Below are 20,005 nucleotides of genomic sequence, written 5' to 3' on the forward strand. Positions count from 1 at the left end.
CTTACATGATTTCATTTCAAATCAATAAGGTGAAAGTCACTTCTAAAACATTATGGTTCATGAACTTCATTTACTGCTCCTTCTTTTGGATTGATCAGATAGCCATCTTTATATAGTACCAGAATTGTTGGTATTTTATTGCATTGCCACATCTCATGATTATGTATTAAATACTATTATTTATAGCCACTACTTAATCTGATGTGAGATGGAAAAATTATTGAAGGCTTGGCACTTCAGGAATAGACATTTTATAGGGATGAAAGAATGACTAGGAAGAGTCAATGGACCTTCAGCTGGCCCTCAGATCATTAACTCCAAGTGGTTATTTGCTCCTAGGCACTGTCCTGTGCCCAGGATGTTATTGCTATGATATGTAGATGAAGGAGAATATATTTTGAATGTTTTAATGTGAACACAATGCTCATGAAAGGTGCCAGATTGAAAGCACTGGAGTTTGAAGTCATTGGGTTATGCACTTGGCTGATTTCAAGGTACAGAGAGATGCTTGACCTTGAGTGACCACCTAGCAAAAGGGAAGAAACATAGTTTGCAGAACTTTAAGACACAGAGAGCAAATCAGCATGGAAATATCTCACATTTAAGCCTTTTACCAAGAAGGAAATCTTGAAACTACTAGCTAAACTTAGACCTCCATCTGATTAGTATAATATCAGTGCTAGTATGGGGTGGTGTGAGTAAGTGCTAGTGGTTTAAGAATATACAGCTGCTTTATTTCAAAGAGAAACAAATATCCTATTACCAATTCATTTAAACCACTTAAAAGAAAATTTTTAGACAGCCGATTTGTATGTATATTTTTTAATTTAACCACCAATCTTGATTCCATGTGGATACCTGAGAAGATCGCTTATTTTTGTGTGTGCATATGTTTGTGGGGGGGTGTATCTGGGGATGAGTGTATGTGCTTGTGTGCACATTTGTATGGGGAAGCCAGAGATCAAGGTCAGGTGTCTTCCTCTCCTAATGATTTTTATATTGCTGTGACAAACTAATACAAGTAATAAAACAAAACATTTAATTTGAGGGCTTATTGTTTCTGAGGGTGAGTCCATGATCATTCTTGCAATGAACACAGCAGCGGGCAAGTATTCATGGTGCTAGAATAGTAGCTGAGACCTTATATTTGACCCACAAGCAAGAGGCAGAGAGAGGGCTAACTGGGAATGGAATGACTTTTTGAGACCTCAAAGCCCAATCCCAGTGCCTCATCTCCTCGAACAAAGCCAAAACTCCCAATCCTTCACAAACAGTTCTAACAACTGGGGATCAAGCATTCAAATATATGAGTTTATGGGGGCCATTCTCATGCAAACAACACTTCCTCAATCATTTTCAACCTTGCTTTTTCAGACAGTATCACTCGCTGAACGTCCTCCAACCCTACTGATTCAATGTGAATCTATTATCTATCAAGGCCTAAGTATCTTTCTAAGTACTACAATATAGCATGCTTTTTAAAAGTGGGTTCAGAAATTCAAACCCGGAACCTCATAACTAAGCTATAAGAAATTTATAAAGGTACCAATCTCTCTAGACCCAAAAAACCACCCCAACTTTGAACTATATTTTTTTTTGTTTCTTTGTTTTTTTTTTTTTTTTTGGTTTTGTGAGACAGAGTTTCTCTGTGTGGCTTTGGAGCATTTCATGGAACTCACCCTGTACCCCAGGCTGGCCTCATACTCACAGAGATCCACCTGCCTCTGCCTCCAGAGTACTGGGATTAAAGGTGTGCGCCACCACTGCCCGGTTTTTTGAGCAGGGAGAAAGTTGTTATTATTTGTCTCAAAGTTTTTAGCATACATGAGAAAACTAAAGAGAAATAACCCAAGTAGAAATGTATAATTAATAGAAGACTAAAGTAGAGTCCAGGTTTTCTGGTCAGCAGCAAGGCCCTTTCTACTATGCTATGTTGTCTCTCTAAAGAAGAAACCCTAGATGCTCTCTGAACCATCTATTCTGTGCCAGTAGTTTTGTAACTATCCATCCTTTAAGTCTGTCAGTGATATTTTCCCTTAATTACACTCTATTTATTCACATTAACTATAAAGCTTTCTTAGTATGAAAGATATGCTAACATCACACATTAGGTACATACGCATCTTCCAAATTAAGAGAATTACTTTCACAAATGAAATAATATGTGAAAATCTTGACTTCTTCCCTATGGAAATTTTCTTGTAAATTTTTCGCTTGATTTTCTGATCATAATTTTTGTTGTATAATTACCTTAATCTTTTCATATTATTCTTCTTCTAAAGATAGTACATCTAGAAGAATGATAAATAGAATTATGTGTAATATCACAATTGGCCAATATATTTTAAGGTCATATTATAGGCTTGTTATAACTAGTTCAGATCCAATTAATGATATATTTAATACAATATATTTATTTTTAGTATAATTTTCAAAGTGTACTACAAATTCTAAGATTTTGAAGATTTCTGGGGGGGGTGGTATACTTCTATATTTATATAGTTTTAAAAGTATCAAGTGATGTCTAAAACTTACCAGCTTACCACAAATTCAGATCATTCTTTCTTTTTTTTCCCACTTTGACTAAGAATTCATATTTAATTAATGGTGTATAGCTTCCACAGATAGGAACTTAATTTAAAAAAAATGTGCTATCTATACCCCAGTTACTAAGAACTGTATGATGACTAATATTTTAATAAAATTAAGAACCATAAAGCATGCTACAAATCTTTCCATATTTTCTTATATATTCTAGCAAGCAGAGGACTGACTCTAAAAGCACTTAGTATTCTTGTTGAATAATAGCTACATTAGTTACTTAGGATTTTTTATGGTAGTTTCTTAGTGAATATTCATTAGACGTGTGGATGGATAGATGATGAAGGGAAGGAAATTGGAATGGTAAACAAATTAATGCAATAATTTAATCTATATTCAAAAATTTATATTTAAATATTTCACTTGTGACTTTTAAAAGAATCATAACATGTATTTCAGGGGCTAAATTTTATTCTGTAGTACACATTCTGAATGGAAATATTTGTTCCATTGATAGGGTGAAATGACATATTTATTGTAATTCATGAAAAATATTAAATAATTTTGCAAATATCCTCATTTGCAAGTGCTATTCCCACCTACTCTACAGAGGGTCTGATTATTCATAGAAACTCCTGCCTTTAGTTGCTGTGTATAAAAAATGGTCACATAATTAATTTAAACTTGTAGGACAGTTTGAACATTTTATTTTGCAAATATCTTTACACTAATAGGGTACATAAACATGTTTATGCATAAAATGAACAAATATATTGCAAAAATTTTAAAGTATACATTTCAATTAAAAGATGTTCAATAAATATACTCTATTATATAAAAAATTTCAAATGAGATTCAACATACCTTATTAGATCCAGAAGAGAAGTTAAGCAGAATAAAGGTCACCCTTGTAATTCCTGTAAATAAATTAGGCCAAATTATTTTTCAGATATATGTAAAAATATGTCCAGTGTAGTACTTCTATAAGGAAGAAGGGTTGATATATACAGGCTGAGAGGTAAGTCTTGAGTTGGGACTATATATACAGCAAAATTTATTTTCTCATTCACAAAGGAAGTGGGTTTCTTGTTTAAAGGTCTGCCTGAAACTTCAATTACATTAACTACACTACTAATAGAGGGAGTTTTGTTTTTATTGTTTTACTGTGCATTGCCTGGAACTTTACTTCCTAAGCATGTAGGCAAATGCTCTACCACTGAGTCATACTCTAGGCTGAAGAGTGTTTTAACTGCAGAGTATATACGTAGCAAACTATGGAGTTCTTGTCTATTCCACATACAACCTCATTTAATTTTCATTCAACTTTTTGAGATGATATGACATCACAAAGTCATTAAAAACATAAAGTTTATAGTAACTGTAGTTTATTGAGGTATAATAGTCACTTTACTATACTGAAAGCCTTTATATATACATCTATTTCTCCTAATAATTATTGTAAGTTTGGAAAGCTGAGGCTCAGAGAGTTTCAATGGCTAGAAATAGTGCACTGAGTCATATCTGTGACATCCTTTTTGTTTCATTCTTTGATTTGATGCCTCACAATGCTATCATTATATAACACCTATAAAAATGAATATAAAATGTGTTTAATGATTACTATGCTTAGTACTCGGACAAAAGCTTTGCTATAATAAAGTCACACTAACATACTCTACTTGAAAGATACACATCTTCCTGTGATTCATATCATATTCAATATATAATATAATTATGGTTAAAATATGAAGTAAAAAAAGCAAGTAATGTAAATTGATAGATTTATGGAAAGCAACTTTTCAATAGATGTTAAACTTTTAAGACATGCAGTTCTTTTAAATTTTTTCTAAATTTTATATTTATAAAGAAATAGTAAGAGTTGTCTACAAAGAGTTACATATAATAATTTGCATGATAAGTAATAAAAACTACCTAAAAATCTAATAATTAGAATTTGGTTAAGTACATAAATTCATAATGACATGATGAATTACTAAATAGACCTTAAGTATGGTATAGGGACAATTAAGACATGCCACTGTTTCTCCATCTAATTTCTACCTATGATTCTAAATAATGCTCTGAAGAGCTGGAAGAGGGGGAACTATTAATGGAACTATTAATTTTTCTTTATATTTTTATTGGTTTCATCTCTCTGTTCTCCTCTCTCTCTCTCTCTCTCTATCTATATATATATATATATATATATATATATATATATATATATGTGTGTGTGTGTGTGTGTGTGTGTGTGTGTGTGTATGATGTATTTTACTAATAGAAAGTTTTCTCAAAATATTGGTAAATAGAAACCATGTGATAAAGTAATTATAATGTAAACAATATAGAAAACTTTAAAATACATGATTCTCATTTGTGTACATTACATTACCCAACTTTTCTGTAATTAATGTATAGTCGTGTAGTAAGAGATATATTTTAATCCCTGAAAAACCCCATTACAAAAAAGGTAATATTGTGAATCAAAGCAGAAGAAAAAGAAAATGTCAACTTTAAACTTTAACATTTTGATATATTATGATCGACATTTAATTAATCATGTGGCGCCAATTTATCATTCAACTAATTCCCAAATCTAATACTTTTATATTTGGAGGAAATTCTCAATAGTGAAAAGAAGTCTTTTGGGGACTGTACTAAGCCCTCTGCATAAGTGAGACAGTTGTGTATCTGGGTCTGTTTAAGGGGCCCTTGGAAGTGGGATCAGTATCTATTCCAGGTACATAATATAGTTTTCGGAGTCTATTACCTATGGTGGGACACCTTGCACAGCCTTGATGCAGCAGGGAGGGGCTTGGTCTTGCCTCAACTGCATGTATCAGGCTTTGCTGACTCCCCATGGGAGGCCTTACCTTTTCAGAGGAGGGGATGAGGTGAGTGAGTTTTGGGGGGAGGCTGGAGGGGAGCAGGAGGAGGGATGAGAGGGGGATCTGTGGTTGGTATGTAAAATGAATAAAAATTACTTAATAAAGAAAAAACACTGTGAGTGTATCAAGACAAAAGACAATATTTAAGTGCATTTTTTAAAAATGTAGGCCAATAAAATCATTGTCACTTTTGAAAAAAAATCACTAAAATGACCTTGTAATGATAATAGAGTATGATATTATTACTAATGATTTCTATGCCCAATGTACTATATATAAATCATTCATAATAAGCTGAAGTAGTGCTCTTGATTAGTTGCAATCTAATTGCTTGATGTGCATTTTTCAACACTGTTAATGCTGCACAAAAAAGACATAGTTCTGCTCAAGTGTTGATGTGGTTTCATTATAGTACTAAGTTAGAATCTTTCAAGGGAAGACACTTCAGAAAGTACTGACATCTAGACTACAAAAATTATTCCTCTCTTCTGCTGAACACACCAGAGCAAGTCTGTAGAAATTGGCTTCATACCCATAAGGCTGATTCTGCAAGGAAGCTAGCAAAAAAAAGTACTTTAAAAAATAAACTGTCCTATATGTAGCATTTTGGCTTGGTGAGGTACACAGAGAAATGGGAAGCAAACTGGCTTTAAAAAGATATAGCTCTTCTCTGCTCACTTCTGAATTGCTTTCCTGTTTTAGCCTTTAGAAGTGTATAGCCCAATTTAAGATTATAGAAGGCCAGTGTATGGGTTGATCTATGTTAGATAACCCAGGTTACTTTCCATTGCTTACCAGATCCCAACATGTTCCACTTCCCTTACCTTTTACAACTCTCTACCTCACCTAAGAGTTCATTTCCAAACAGAAGAAACTGTTGAATGACTTTATGTGTGACCCACCATTTAACAAAAAGAAGACAGAATGCTGAGATTATTATCATTGGAATGAGACATATAATGTATACCAGAGGTAAAACAGTAGAAGCCATAAACATTAGAAAGACAGCCCACATGCCTGGCAGAGGGAGAGGGGGCTGTCTCTGACTCTGTTGTCTGCTCTTGGAACACTTTCCCAAGGAGAAATAATACAGGAGAGGAGGAAGGGAGGGGGAACTGTAATTTAGTTGGAAAAATTAATTGATTAATTAATAAAAAATTAAAAAGACAGCCTACATAACTGACTTATGCTTTAAGAATGGGCTACATCTCAAATCTAGATAGCTAATTAAGAGACCATCGAGTGCAGACTTCAGATACTGCCAGTACCTATTGTTTGATTTTATGAAAGAACAATATTCTATTACCATCATAAAGTAGTAGCTTAGTATCTCTAAATAATAGTCAGCCATGATTGGGGAGGAAATGAGTGGACTGATGGTAAGTAGATGAGACTTTAAAGGTTTTATTCAAAATGTTAATATAAAATATGAATATATAGATATGCATATATGAAATATAGATATGTGTGAATAGAATTACTATCTTCAATGTATTTCAAAAGTATTATTCCTATTAAATTAGGAAAATGGTGAATTTTTATTTATTTTCTATAATTATTCAATTACAGCTATATTAACACCATTTCTATTTTCGAGGTCACCAGGTTGTACATAAGTCACTATACTTTCTTTTACTATTGACTATATCTTTCTGTGTTGCTTCCTATGCTTTGAAAACCCAAATGCCATTTTTCTAATGGAACATTTACTCAAAGGCCTTGTGGAAAATAATTGTGTTAATAACAGAGACAGTTTCCCCATTACAATGATCAGTGTTCTTAGACAATTAAAGGCGTTCCACTCTGTATTGTCACTTTTCTCCTCTGGGCCTAAAGAACTTTTAGGTTTACACTATTGGCTGCAGCTTCTTTTCTTTCTGGCAATATGGACATTTCTAATGATGAGAACTGCCAAAAGTTGTCAATGCTATTTTTCTTCTTTTCCATTAGAGGTGACTGTGTCTGAATTGCCAAGTAATCTCTAGTCTAACTTTACTTAATTGTTTTTACTACATGACATGAAGAAATATAGTGAGTAATCACTTCTATTTTACATGAAGCAAATTGCTAGTGTTTTCCACAGCAATATGAAGAAGTCTTAACTTGCCTAATCTCCCATTAACATCCTGTTCAAATACTGACATGGTAAACCCAGCCCTCCCTGGTTCTCTAATGAATGAAGACTAAATTGTATTAGTGGCTTTCAATAATTCCACTTGCCTATGGACCTCAAAACAGGCAGAGAATAGTTCTATCTGATTTGTTTGTCTCCCTCTAGCTCTACTTCTCAAGAATGATTTATTCTAATCTGTCATCTAAACCTTACTACAATGTATCAATGATTATTTTGTATAGCGCTCTATTTCCTCTTTCTTTTGTGCATATATTCTGATAATGAAAGCTATATAATCTACTAGAGACCATCTGAAATCACAGAAAAGGAACAGAAAAAAAATGCCACTCCTGTCCACCTCTTCCACACACAGGTCTTTTCTTTTCTAGTAATTTTTCACATCCATTTCCAATGTTTTTTCTTCAATGTATATGGGGTACATACAGTTTCTTATCTAACTTAGTTACTTGCCAGTATAATATACATGTTTTCCTTTGGTTAAGTTTCATATATTTCTCCTCTCTCTACTGTCACTGTGACCATTTGGTCTGTACCCTGATAACCTTTTACACTTGAAATACAGACTCTTCAAATACCTTACCCTTAATCCAATTCAACCTGTCCTCCATACTGATTGAAGACCAGCAGTTATAGTTACAACTTATTATATATGTAATATCTTAGATAGAACACATTAAGTATTAGATTCAGGTTCCTTTGGATAGGATACTTTCTGTAATGATCTTTGTAATGTGCTATTTACCTGCACTCTAGACTTCTCTGGATTTTAGTATGTGTTTCTTGCTTGATATTGTTCGCATTGGTTGTAGTTCCATCTTATCTAGGTCATTATCCCTCATTACTCCTGGACAATATTTGATAACCATTCCTTTGTATATAGTCTTGTATGTGGGTTAGAACCTTCTTATGTAGACAAAAGAGGCAGATGTAGTGGGTAGCCATTCCAGCTTTTATTTGGAAGTTCCAACCCCCATTGAGGCTTCAATAACTGTCACGCCTACAAGGTGGGGCTGAGACAGGACTGTGAAGACCTGAGATCCAGATGGGCCAGCTCTTTTGGTTCCTGGACCCTTGACACTGGAGGTAGACCAAGCAGTGTTCTCTAGAGAACTCTGCTGGACTGGGCCACACCTTTCCCAGACCTTGTTACCTATCCCTCCACTTGTAAGTTACCCCACAAAATAAACCTCCCTTTTAACTATGTGGAGTGGCCTAAATAATTTCACCAATACCAGCCCATTGTGGTTGGCACCTTTCCTGTGCAGGTAAGCCTTCCTCCCTGGCTTTTGATTCTGTTCCTGTCTTCTTTCGTATGCCTCCTGGTTCATATCTCTGGTTACTGCCCTGGCTTCCCTCAATAATTAATGCAATCTGTAAGTTAAATAAATCCCTCCCTTCCAAATTTCTTTTGGTCATAGTGTTTATCCCAACAACAAGAAAGCAAACTAGGACAGTTGGTCACCCCTATTTCATCTTAAGACCTACCACTGATTCAACAATTTCTTGTACAATATAGATAATTTCTGGTTTTAAATATATCAAATTTCCTGAGTTTTAATGAACATTAGGAACATTGCCTTTTTCTGGAATAACTCTCTATGTAGGAAAATTCTCCCATTCAGTACATAAGTACCAACACTGTCTGTAATTTGGGCACATGAAGGAACACAAAATGGGACATTATGTTTGATCCCTGGCTCTCCATAACTAGATAGAAAACACTTTTATCTTGGGTAGGTATTCTCTGTGTCTAATTTAGCTTGTTCACTTCCACTGTCCTTATGCCATGTAGACTGTGGGTCCTAGTCTCTAACTAAAATATTCAGAGGTACCTGTGAAGAATTAATTTAAGAATACTGGAAAGATAGCTTAGCAATTATGAACATATGTTGCTCCTCTAGAGGACCCAATTATGGTACTCAGCATCCATTTCAGGAAGCTCACAACCACTGGTACTTCAGTTCCAGAGTATCTGACACCATTTGGGGCCTTAATGGGTACCTAACACATTTTGCACACACAGACACACACTCATACATTTTGAAAATCTAAAACAGGATTAATTTAAGCAATCCATTTTTGATAAACACTTATCATGTTTGAGCTTCCACAATTTTCTAATTATTTCTCTTGAAGAATTACTTACAGGATCATATTATGCCTATATGTTTGTTTTCCATAATAGGTAAGTCTTTTAAATGAATTTTTATAGTGAGGGAAACAGAAGCATTAAAAGTTTTTCAAATGTGTGAAAAATGATCAGGTGAAAAGCTTTATTAATGGAGAGTGATTTTGATATATGACAAAATCTGCATAAAACTGAAGCGTTTGGTAAAAGAAAAGGCCACCACATGTCATGTAGAGTGCAATTAGAGAAAATGCACAAAGTGTAAAACCTATTTTTCCTAAATTCGGTGTAAATATTGATTATATTGCTTCTTCAGCAAACAAATACTGTAACTGAGTATTTTACTGAATGTGTGTGAGACCAGTGTTCTCACATATTTTATATATCTTCTTAACTTTGTTGTATTTGATATTTAAAAAATACATTGTAAATATTCCCCACTTTGTGAAAAATTAACCATTAAAATATTTCCCTTGCACTGCATTCTAATTATTTATGCTTAAATTGCCTCACTTTCACAAGTTGTCAAGGTATCTCAAATAGGAGAAAATGGCAACAAAAAAAAAGTAGCACACTTGTGTTAATATTTCATGGATTCCAAACAAAATTTAAATGGTGTCACACATAAATGTTGAGATTTTGTTATACTTAACACGAGAGGTAAAAAAATACTAACTACATTGAAGTAAACTCAAAGTAAACCTTCCGTAAATAATAGAAATCTAGTGCTGGTTAGACGTCTAAAGGAAAAGGCACTTGTCATCATGACCTGAGTTCAATGTCCAGTAACCACACAGTGGAAGTAGAAAACTGACTACTGTGCTTTGTCTTCTGACCTTTATATATGGCATGTATGTATGCACACATGTGCACATACATAAATATAAAATAAATATAAGAAGAAAAGTATGAATCCTAAGAATTTATGTGTCATTACAACTCCTCCCAGCCAACTGCATAGCCCTCATTCTTAGAGGTCACTAGATATCATTAGTAAAATTAAAACTATTTTCTCAAAATGAATTACTTTATTTGACTTGCCTAGCAATTCTGACAATGTTGTTCTATGTTGATTAAATTTTTACAGATGCAATGAGGCTCAGTCACAGAAGCATATTCATTTAAACTGTACAGTAAGCAAACAGGATATATGTTTCTGTACACAATGCTTTTGAAGTTGATATAAAAATGTACAGATGTTTAATAAATATTCTCTACAGAAAAAATCTCATCTTTACACATCAACATACATGCACACATGCACGCACAATTTTGGGTTACTTAACAGGGCACATCTCACATCAATATCTCTCAAATATTAGCAATTAAGCAAAGCAACCCTAGAAAAGGAAATTATTAGCACTAAAAGTAGGGGACATAATACACAGGCTATAAATTGAAGATGTTGATCAGAAACATTTTGTTGTTAGGCACTAGGAATAGTTAGCTAGGAATAGTTGTTAGTTAGTTAGTTGTTAGCTAGGAATAGAGGCAAAATTTCAGGTTTAGAATGCTTCCAGCCACTGTGTGGTTGTAGTGTATTTATACACCTCTATATTTAAACACAGGTGGTAATTAGCAAGATTAAGACACCTTTAATAAGGCATCATCATCGGTGCAAAAGATGTGTAGCATAAGATGAGTTCATTATCAATAACTTTCCTGAATTAATCATCTCTTAGGATATTTAATTTTAAATGTAACTGAAAAAAATATGGATTATTGAGGTGGGCCATCTGTAGTATCTTTTATCTATTTTAGCTGAACAACTGGAGAGTTTTCTTTAAATGTCTGCATGCAGCTGGGATTCAGGGATGGTGATATCTAATAAACCAATTGTCCATCTAATCTGGCACCTTCTCTTTGACAGGTGTGTAAACCAGATAGAGACATTAGATGTAATAGACACACTTAGAATTCACCAATTATGTAAAACCATGCAACTGGGAATTTTTCTCTTTGACCTTAGTCAGTAATAAGATTTTCTCTGAAGTATGCAAATGGAGAATCATTTACTTTTCTTTTGGCCAATATACAAATCCTCATTCATATGGGCAGCTAAAAACACTAAACTAATTCCAAAAAAATGAAAATGGAGTTCCTTTAATATAACCATATTTGAATTCTACTGAGAGTGACTACATCTTCATTAGCACTCTAAATATTTATAATATGTTTCATCTAAATAGGGAAACAATTGAATAATAAGTAGATTATACTTTGAAAAGAGAAATAAAGGCTATAAGTCCTTCAAACCTGAGAATCTGGCTATACAACAAAGTGTGACTTATCAGATATTTTGAGTCAAACAGCTAATATACTTGACTATTTCATTATTCCCTTAAGTGCCAGGTATTTACATAAAGTTAGAGGAAATCAACATGATACAAAAGATTCAGATGTTAGGTACTCTGCATGTTCATCAGTGACAAGTAATCTAAATTTTGGTTTTGTAATTATATAGCTATAACTCAAACAAGCAAACACTAACAAAACAGGTAATAAAATATATACAATTCAAAAATTCAGTAACAGGGCACTAATATCCCCAATATTCTCTATAATATAGAAATGTAAGTAATTCTTTTTCTGAAATTTTAAATAAATGCCCCATTCTATCATTCATAATTTTGTCTAGCATATTTATATTTTTAAATAGCTTAATTTAAAACATAAAAGACCTTCTGACAAACAAACATTCCCTTTTCATTACAAAAATCCTCACCGAAAAATTGCTTTTTCTTAGTCATAATATAAAGAATTTATTTGAAACAATAATTCACAAGAAAATCCATTAGATTCTCAGACACTATAGCTGGCATTGCAAAGACAGCATGGTTTCAGTTCAGCTCATATTAGGGACTGTGATTCCAAAATTCAATTCTATAAGTCGTAATCAGCCACAAAAATGTTACAACAAAATATGAGAAACATTAAAAGGCAATTTCCTCATTGTTGACTACTTATCAAGTGACAACTTAGTTGATTAAAATTAAAACAATCAGTACGCTTTATGGTGATGGGTAAAATGACTCCTGTACAAATCTCAAATAAATGCATTCAAATACATTTGGTCTCTAATAAAAAGAAAAGTGGGGCATAGATATTTCAACAGAATTGTGTTTCTATTTAAAAAGGAAAAATAACCAACTGTACTGAAAAAATCAAACACCACTTGTATTTAGTTTTACCGTGATAACTAAGTAGGGTTCTTCAAAGTCTACAGAATCATAATTTGAAAGAACATTTTTTTCAGTATAATAGCTAATACAAAACTATTTTACAGCTGTGAATGTTCTGTTAGAAGAAAAATGCTTTGTAAACTACATAAATACCAAAAAGAATGTACAAATCAAACCTCTATTTCTGTGACTATTTTAAAAGAACTGCTTGAGTAGGGATAAGAAAAATGGCTGATGTTTTGTCCTGCTTAATCATTTATTTCTAACAAATTCAATTCCCCAACATTTACAGTCATTTCAGGGACCAACAGGCTAACATGAAATTAGAAAGGAGGTTCCTGCCCTGAATGAGTGACTCCCAGTTGTCTGTCCCATCCAGTTTCCTTGGCAGTAGAAGGACTATTGGGAAATGACATATAGGAAATCATAAGAAGCTAACATATCAATCCTGTTAACTTTTAAACTGATAAATCACTGGAGATGGGGGAAGTAAGGAATTATAGATTGAAAAAGTTTTGCATTTTCTGGCTTCTTGTAAAGGTCAGTCAGTATATTTTTGATTTTGTAATAGTTTGGGAATGCCAGTGGTATCTCATAAAATTCATAGAAGGCTCTAGGATGAAATTTGATTTATTATGTATCTTATAGAAATTCAAATGTGTTAAAGATATTTTACACATATTTCTAGTTTTACTTGTTTTCTTTTCCTACAGAGATATTAATGGTCACCATCATGTTAAATGCATCCCAAAACACTCAGACACTGAGTAAAGCACTGTCTCAATCAACCAGAGGTTATTTGAATTGTCTGAAAGAGCTGACTGTTGGGATGTTGCATAGATACAATCACAGAGGACCAGATAAAATTTTAAGTATCCAGAAAACATATTAATTTTGTTATCGACCTCCATGAAACAAAAGTAAGAAAACTCCAGAAATATAGCTTCACAAAGATGATCCACTAACTTGAAAAAAAGATTCTGAACACATACTGATGTGTTGATTTTCTAATTAACTTCACTCTTACAGTTAGATTAGGATAGGAGAGAAAAACCCAATATTTCAGAATCATTACATCATATTAAAAACATCATCCGGGAGGTAGTGATTATTTGGCATATATGCACATTTTACCATATGCTATTGTTTACCAAAAGTAGATGCTTGGGCAGGAAGTACAATTCAGAATATTTTTTAAGGTTGTAAATTATCCAAGATTATACTTTCAGGTCTAGAAATAAGTATTGAAGTTACATAAGAATTTAATATTAACTTTTCTTAAATGTTAGTATTTTTAAAATATCAGTGATCATCATCAACTGAAAATTTGTTTGCTTTCACTAAATCAAACCAGTTTGCTTATATTATATGCAGAAATAGTAGCAGATAAATTAACACAAATGTTTAACAATAATTTTCAGTTTATACCATCATATTCCAATTTATTCAGTTCTATTTTTCATGAGTTTTAAATGTGAGCAATATCTTTGGCTTTGCTTAATCCTACCACATCATGTGTAGCAAACTACAGTATTACTACACACAATATAACCTGCATAATAGAACACTGGTACTGAAGAGACAGCTGTGGTTGATCCATCAAGGTTGTCTACAATAACCAAAAGCTATGCAAAGCCTTTAATAGCATCCAGCTATTCTAACTGTGCATAGTGCAGGTTGTATTTACTTTCTGCAGCTTTAACAGAAATCAACAGAAAAAAAGAAACAAAAGAAATATAAATAACACATTAAGTCAGGTGATTCATGCATTAATTTAATGTCATTAACAATGACTAAGTATTATATTAGGTAAGAAGGATATTTTATTTTTTAAAGGAAGGAAATATTTCAATCTCCACTGAAAAGAATGATCTAATCTAGTACAATTGGCAGGTAAATGAAATCAGTTATTGTTTATGTGAACAATTCTGAAATTTGAATGATTTTAATTTTTATAATAGCATTCACATTTGAAGTTATGGATGTTTGCTGGTAAATCAGAATTGTAAAATTCTTCATAATGCATTAGATTTTATCATTTCATCTGCCTGTAGTTGTCCTACTAATCCAATTCAGATTTTCTTCTGGGTGGTAAATGATGAGAAGCTTTGTAAAGTAGTCACAAATGATTGCTTGGCTTTAAAATTGATAGAAAACTAAGAATTATATACATATAAGTTAAATAAAATTAACCTATGCATTTTATATCCAGTGAATGATGTTCACACAAGATTCTTTCTAAGGAACTGTTTGTGTGTGCATACATCTTTTGTAGTGGGATGTGTGTGTGTGTGTGTGTGTGTGTGTGTGTGTGTGTGTGTGTGTGTGTATGTGTGTGTAGGGAACAAATATGAGCAGTATGATAAAATATTTTAATAAAAAAAGAACTATCTTTGAGTCAGGTACTCAAAGTACCATTCTTATCTTGACCTCGAGTCATTCATAAGTAAATATATTAATAACTAATAGATTATCATGTTTAGAAAACCTTAGGGAATTATCAATCATGATGTATGCTAAGGATGTAATAGCTTTACTTAAATCTGAAACTGACAGACAAAAGTGAGCTTCATTACATGAATTCTGTAAGCCTATCTCCAACAAATGTTTTGTTAATTGTCATTAAAATTTTTCACATGAAATCTAAAAGCATATCTCTGATATAGAATGTAAAAAAAATGTTATGTTAATTGTCACTAAAATTTCTCACTTGCAAGTTTTTAAGATTGCCACAGAAAATAAATTTCCATTACACTTTTGTTTTCAAAAGTAACATCAAATAATAATTTTTGGTTTGATCATTTAAGATAGTATCATACAGAATAAATGTGATGGCTATATAGTTCTGTTTCAGCAAGAAGCTATATAAAGGGCAGGAGAAAGACAAAATGAGCCACAAGGGAAGCTGTGATCAGGTCAATGCTATTTACACATATGATAGTTGAACTCAAACATTGAGGCTTTTAAGACATCCAAACTTTGAATTAGGTTCTTGAGAGAGGTGATAATTCCATACACTATGATTTTCCCTTTTAGTACACCTATATGTTTAAATATTTGGACATTCAGTTAACCATCATTATAGTACCATGATTCCACAAAACAATGTTTTCCTTTAAGCCTCTCTCTATAATTATTAAATGATATGCCTATCTATTCTTAATCCATAATTGAGATCTAGATGTAATAGCAAACACCATATCATCTAATCCGGTGTTTTTTCCAAATTTATGTCATTGTTCTAAAAAGTGAATTTTGTTATTGTCATTATAAAACTGTTAAGTATTCCTTTATATAGTTGTTTTGCAGAAGTATCTGGTTTTAAAAATTATGATGGACAACCTGCAAAGTTTTAATTAATATTAAGAGCCATGGGTTCATGTTAGAAATGACCTGAACTCCTTTGCAAATGCATACCTTGACTTCATTTTATTAGCATCAAAAGTTTGTAACCTTATTTCAGCATACTTGAAACCATTTAACTACCCTTTAAGAACTTTGCAATAGTAAATTATTCAACATAACATTTTAAAGGTCTTACAAATTGGATAAAAATGTCAAAACTGGGATTTTGCTATTCCAGTACCAAATTTAAGGGTCATATGAAACCTTATGCAAACTCATCCTCACCCCTGTACATTTGGAGATGTACAGGGCAGGGGTAAGCAAGTAAACAAGTGCAGGATAATTACTGAGCAGAAGTTAATGCTGTGGATAGTCTTTTCATTAAAAAGGAGCTTTCCCCTTTCAGGTTGTGCTGTTTCTCGGCAATGTTCCAGTACCCTCTGATACAGGTCAGAAGATTTCAGAGGAGGAAGGTAGACAGGATTTTTCTTTCAGCGAAAGGTACAATAGAGCAGACATTTGCAATGTCTTCATGGACCAGACTAAAGTAGCAATTGATGCTTTCAGTGCAGAATACCTGGCTTGCTAATTATAATCACAGAACAACAATCTCAAATTCAAGGAAGCTGCCTGTAATCCTTACCACAAATCCAATCAATTAAATGCTTATCTAACAATACCTATTAAAGTTCGCTGGGCCATTTCATTTCCTTTTGGTCTCTACACTCAAATGACATCTAATTTCTCTCCTGTGGCACAGGGAACTTCTTTTCGTGTTTCTTAGGACCACTATAAATACACAACTGGATTATTGTGCTCAGAAAAGCCTGTGAAGTTTGAGGCATATTCTGACCAATTGCTTTGTACTGAAGGGGCACAGTTTTTCTACCCATATTAACATATTTCCAGTAACAGTGATGCAGATCTGCTAAACCCAAAGCTGCCTATGGCAAGTACTAGCTGCAAGCCAGCTCAGGCCCCCGCCCCTACTCTCCCAGTGGTGAAACATCCACTATCTGAGTGAGATCGGCTGTCTCTGCAATTGTAAACAATCAGAGGCACCGGGTTTGCTGAAATGTTTAAATAGGCTACCAACTGCGAGCTCATCCACTCACCAAGTAGCGCTAAGGCTGCCTTCTACACCTCTAGGCAAAGCATCTTAAAACTGAATTGGCAATACGCCTGTTCCTGGAATGGGAGAAGCTGAGGTTACATTTCCCCAGGCATGCCTAGCGGGTGCTTGGCTCTCGGCAGATGTACTGGCCATTGCTGGATTCCAGACACCACGTTTTCAGGATGAAACGCAAAAACACACAATCCCGCACAGATGAGAGCATGGTCAAAGCCAACACCGACGGCTACTGAAACACTGAGTGCCCAGTAATGATTACTTCCTTTGACACAGATTGGGGTATAAGAGGACACATTGGGTGGGGCCTCAATGAGGGTCCTGGCATTCCCCTAGAACTCAAACTCCCTGTGAGGTTGGAATACCAATTCAGAAGCAAACAGGTTCTATAGTACATTCTAGCCTATGGCTATCTTCTTTTAGAGAGATGGTAGGAGGTGACCCGGAGTGGCAGAATCCTGGTGGATTCTCCAGGTGGAAGGAATGCAGGAGGTGATTGTCTCCTTTATTTTTGGATAGAGCCTCCCCACCTGCCACTCCAAGCATCTTGGTCCACTTGTTAGAGTGCCTTGGTCTGCGCGAAAGCGGAGGAGAACAGCCCTCTTAACAGAACTGAAGGAGTTGGTTGGCAAAAGTGCCACCTGGGAAACCCACCAAACCTTGGAAGGACGGTGTCCCTAGGGCCTGCTGGAAGCCTGAACTGACAACAAGGCCAATCTCCCATCTCTCCTGAGTGGTCCAGATCCCTGGGGCAGAAGGACATCTGGAGGAAAGGTTGCAAAGGCTCTGTTTCCTCCATCAGGAGTCCCAGAACCGGCGCAACCAGCTTCTCAGGACCAGGAGTCACCAGCCGCAACCGCATCCTAGGGGGGAAGTTCGCCCAAGGTCCTTGGGGCAGAAGGTAGGCAGGATCAAGAGGGAAAGAAGTAAGAGCCAAAAGAAACGGACCTACCTAGTCCAGGCGCAAGTTTCAGTTGTGTCCTCAGGTGCGGTCCCCCGCCTCCTCGCCAGGTGCTCAGCTCCGCCGGGTGCTGCAAGTGCCCTGGACTTCGGGCGTCTTTGCTGGTTCCTGCGGGAAATGACTGTAAATCCACATTACTGTTCGAGCTGCCGCTCGGGCCCCCGCATCGCTCTCCTCCAGCTGGCGGCGGCGGCGGCGCTCTCAGCCCGCGGTCGCTTGGGGGCAGGAACCGAACCTGGCTACTATCGTGCCAGCGGACGATCGCTGCCAGGAGGGTGTTTGCTCCCGAGTCGTTTTGTTTTTTGTTTGTTTGGTTTTTTTTGTTTTGTTTTTCTGTTATTTTTTGTTGTTATTGTTTTCTTCAAGCTAGTGTGTATACATATGTGTACGTGAAATTGTGTGTGTGTGTGTGTGTGTGTGTGTGTGTGTGTGTGTGTGTGAGAGAGAGAGAGAGAGAGAGAGAGAGAGAGAGAGAGAGAGAGAGAGAGAGAGAGAGAGAGATCAGAAGGGGTAAGCTAAGCCTCCGGGGCACTGGGAGGTGAACTCCAGGCTGAGCCAGAGCTCGCCGTGCTCCCGGGTGCCTGGCGTCTGCACTGCTGATGGCTGTGCTGATGTTGCTGTGGCCGCCGCCGCCGCGCTCTAAGGCTGGTCGCGGTTGTGCAAAAAATGTTTCTCTGCTACTCGAGACCAAAAAACCTGCCCTGTCTACTGAGCATGCCCGGTTTGACAGCTTCACAGCCCAGGCTTTTTTTTTTTTTTTTTTTCTTTTTTCTTTTCCCCAAGACTCCAGGTTTTAGCCGCAGCTGAGCCCGGGGAGGTGGGGCTGAGCTGGGAGGAGCTGAAGGAGGAGGAGGGCTGAAGGAGCAGGTAACAAGCTGAAGAAGGGAAGTGGAACCTGGAATGATCAGGAGTGTTTGAGGGTGGAGAGAGGGCAGGAGAAAGCTCGGTACCAGAAAAAAAGGCAATATGGACAAACAAAATTTTGATTTCATACCACACTAGGACGGTTTCTCATCTCACATGACCAGCATTTATCATTATTTTCTCTCGAGGATGAGGTGGAATGGAGACTTTGAAGGAGTATTTGTTAATCTCAGAATCAACCCGGGACAGTGTTTCCCATTCATGATATACATAAGCAGACAAACGCGCGCGCGTGCGTGTGTGTGCGTGTGTGTGTGTGTGTGTGTGTGTGTGTGTGTGCACGCGCGCGCTAAAACTCTCCATCACTGCTTCAATGTGTAAAGCTTCAGGACCAACTTAGATAAAAATGAGAAGTCTCTTGCCAGTATAACTTCAGTGTGTGAGGGGATAAACTCTAAGGGGGTATTTATGGGTTCCTCTTAATGTTCTATTTTTCCCTGCCCTTCAGGAAAGCCAAGCAGGTGAATATGGCACTAGGCTTCCCAAAAGCTCTCGTGGGTGACCAGAGAGCAACTCCAAACTGTCTTCCATTGACAGTATGACCCCAGCCAGAGCGTCAAAGGGCCACAGGACAGGTCAGCACTAAAAAAAAAAAAAAAAAAACAAAAAAAAAAATCCTCTAGGGGTGTGTGGTGTGTGTGTGTGTGTGTGTGTGTGTGTGTGTGTGTGTGTGTGTGTGAGAGAGAGAGAGAGAGAGAGAGAGAGAGAGAGAGAGAGAGAGAGGGAGAGAGAGAGAGAGAGAGAGAGAGAGAGAGAGAGAGAGAGAGAGAGGG

General features: G+C 35.6%; 1 protein-coding gene across 1 annotated transcript in view; it reads right to left on the reverse strand.

Annotated features, from left to right (window-relative positions):
* The window catches only part of Tenm1 (teneurin transmembrane protein 1), an 811,545-nt gene extending 792,908 nt beyond the window's left edge, over positions 1-18,637 (reverse strand). The window contains exons 1-2 of the mRNA XM_036174144.1: positions 18,300-18,637; positions 3,406-3,458 (exon numbers count right to left, since the gene is read on the reverse strand). The gene's annotated coding sequence lies outside the window, so the exon portion shown is untranslated. The remainder of the gene's footprint in view (positions 1-3,405; positions 3,459-18,299) is intronic.
* Positions 18,638-20,005: the final 1,368 nt, after the last annotated feature.

The sequence above is a fragment of the Onychomys torridus genome, chromosome X (assembly GCF_903995425.1).
Source record: "Onychomys torridus chromosome X, mOncTor1.1, whole genome shotgun sequence".
NCBI classification, from domain to species: Eukaryota; Metazoa; Chordata; class Mammalia; order Rodentia; family Cricetidae; genus Onychomys; species Onychomys torridus.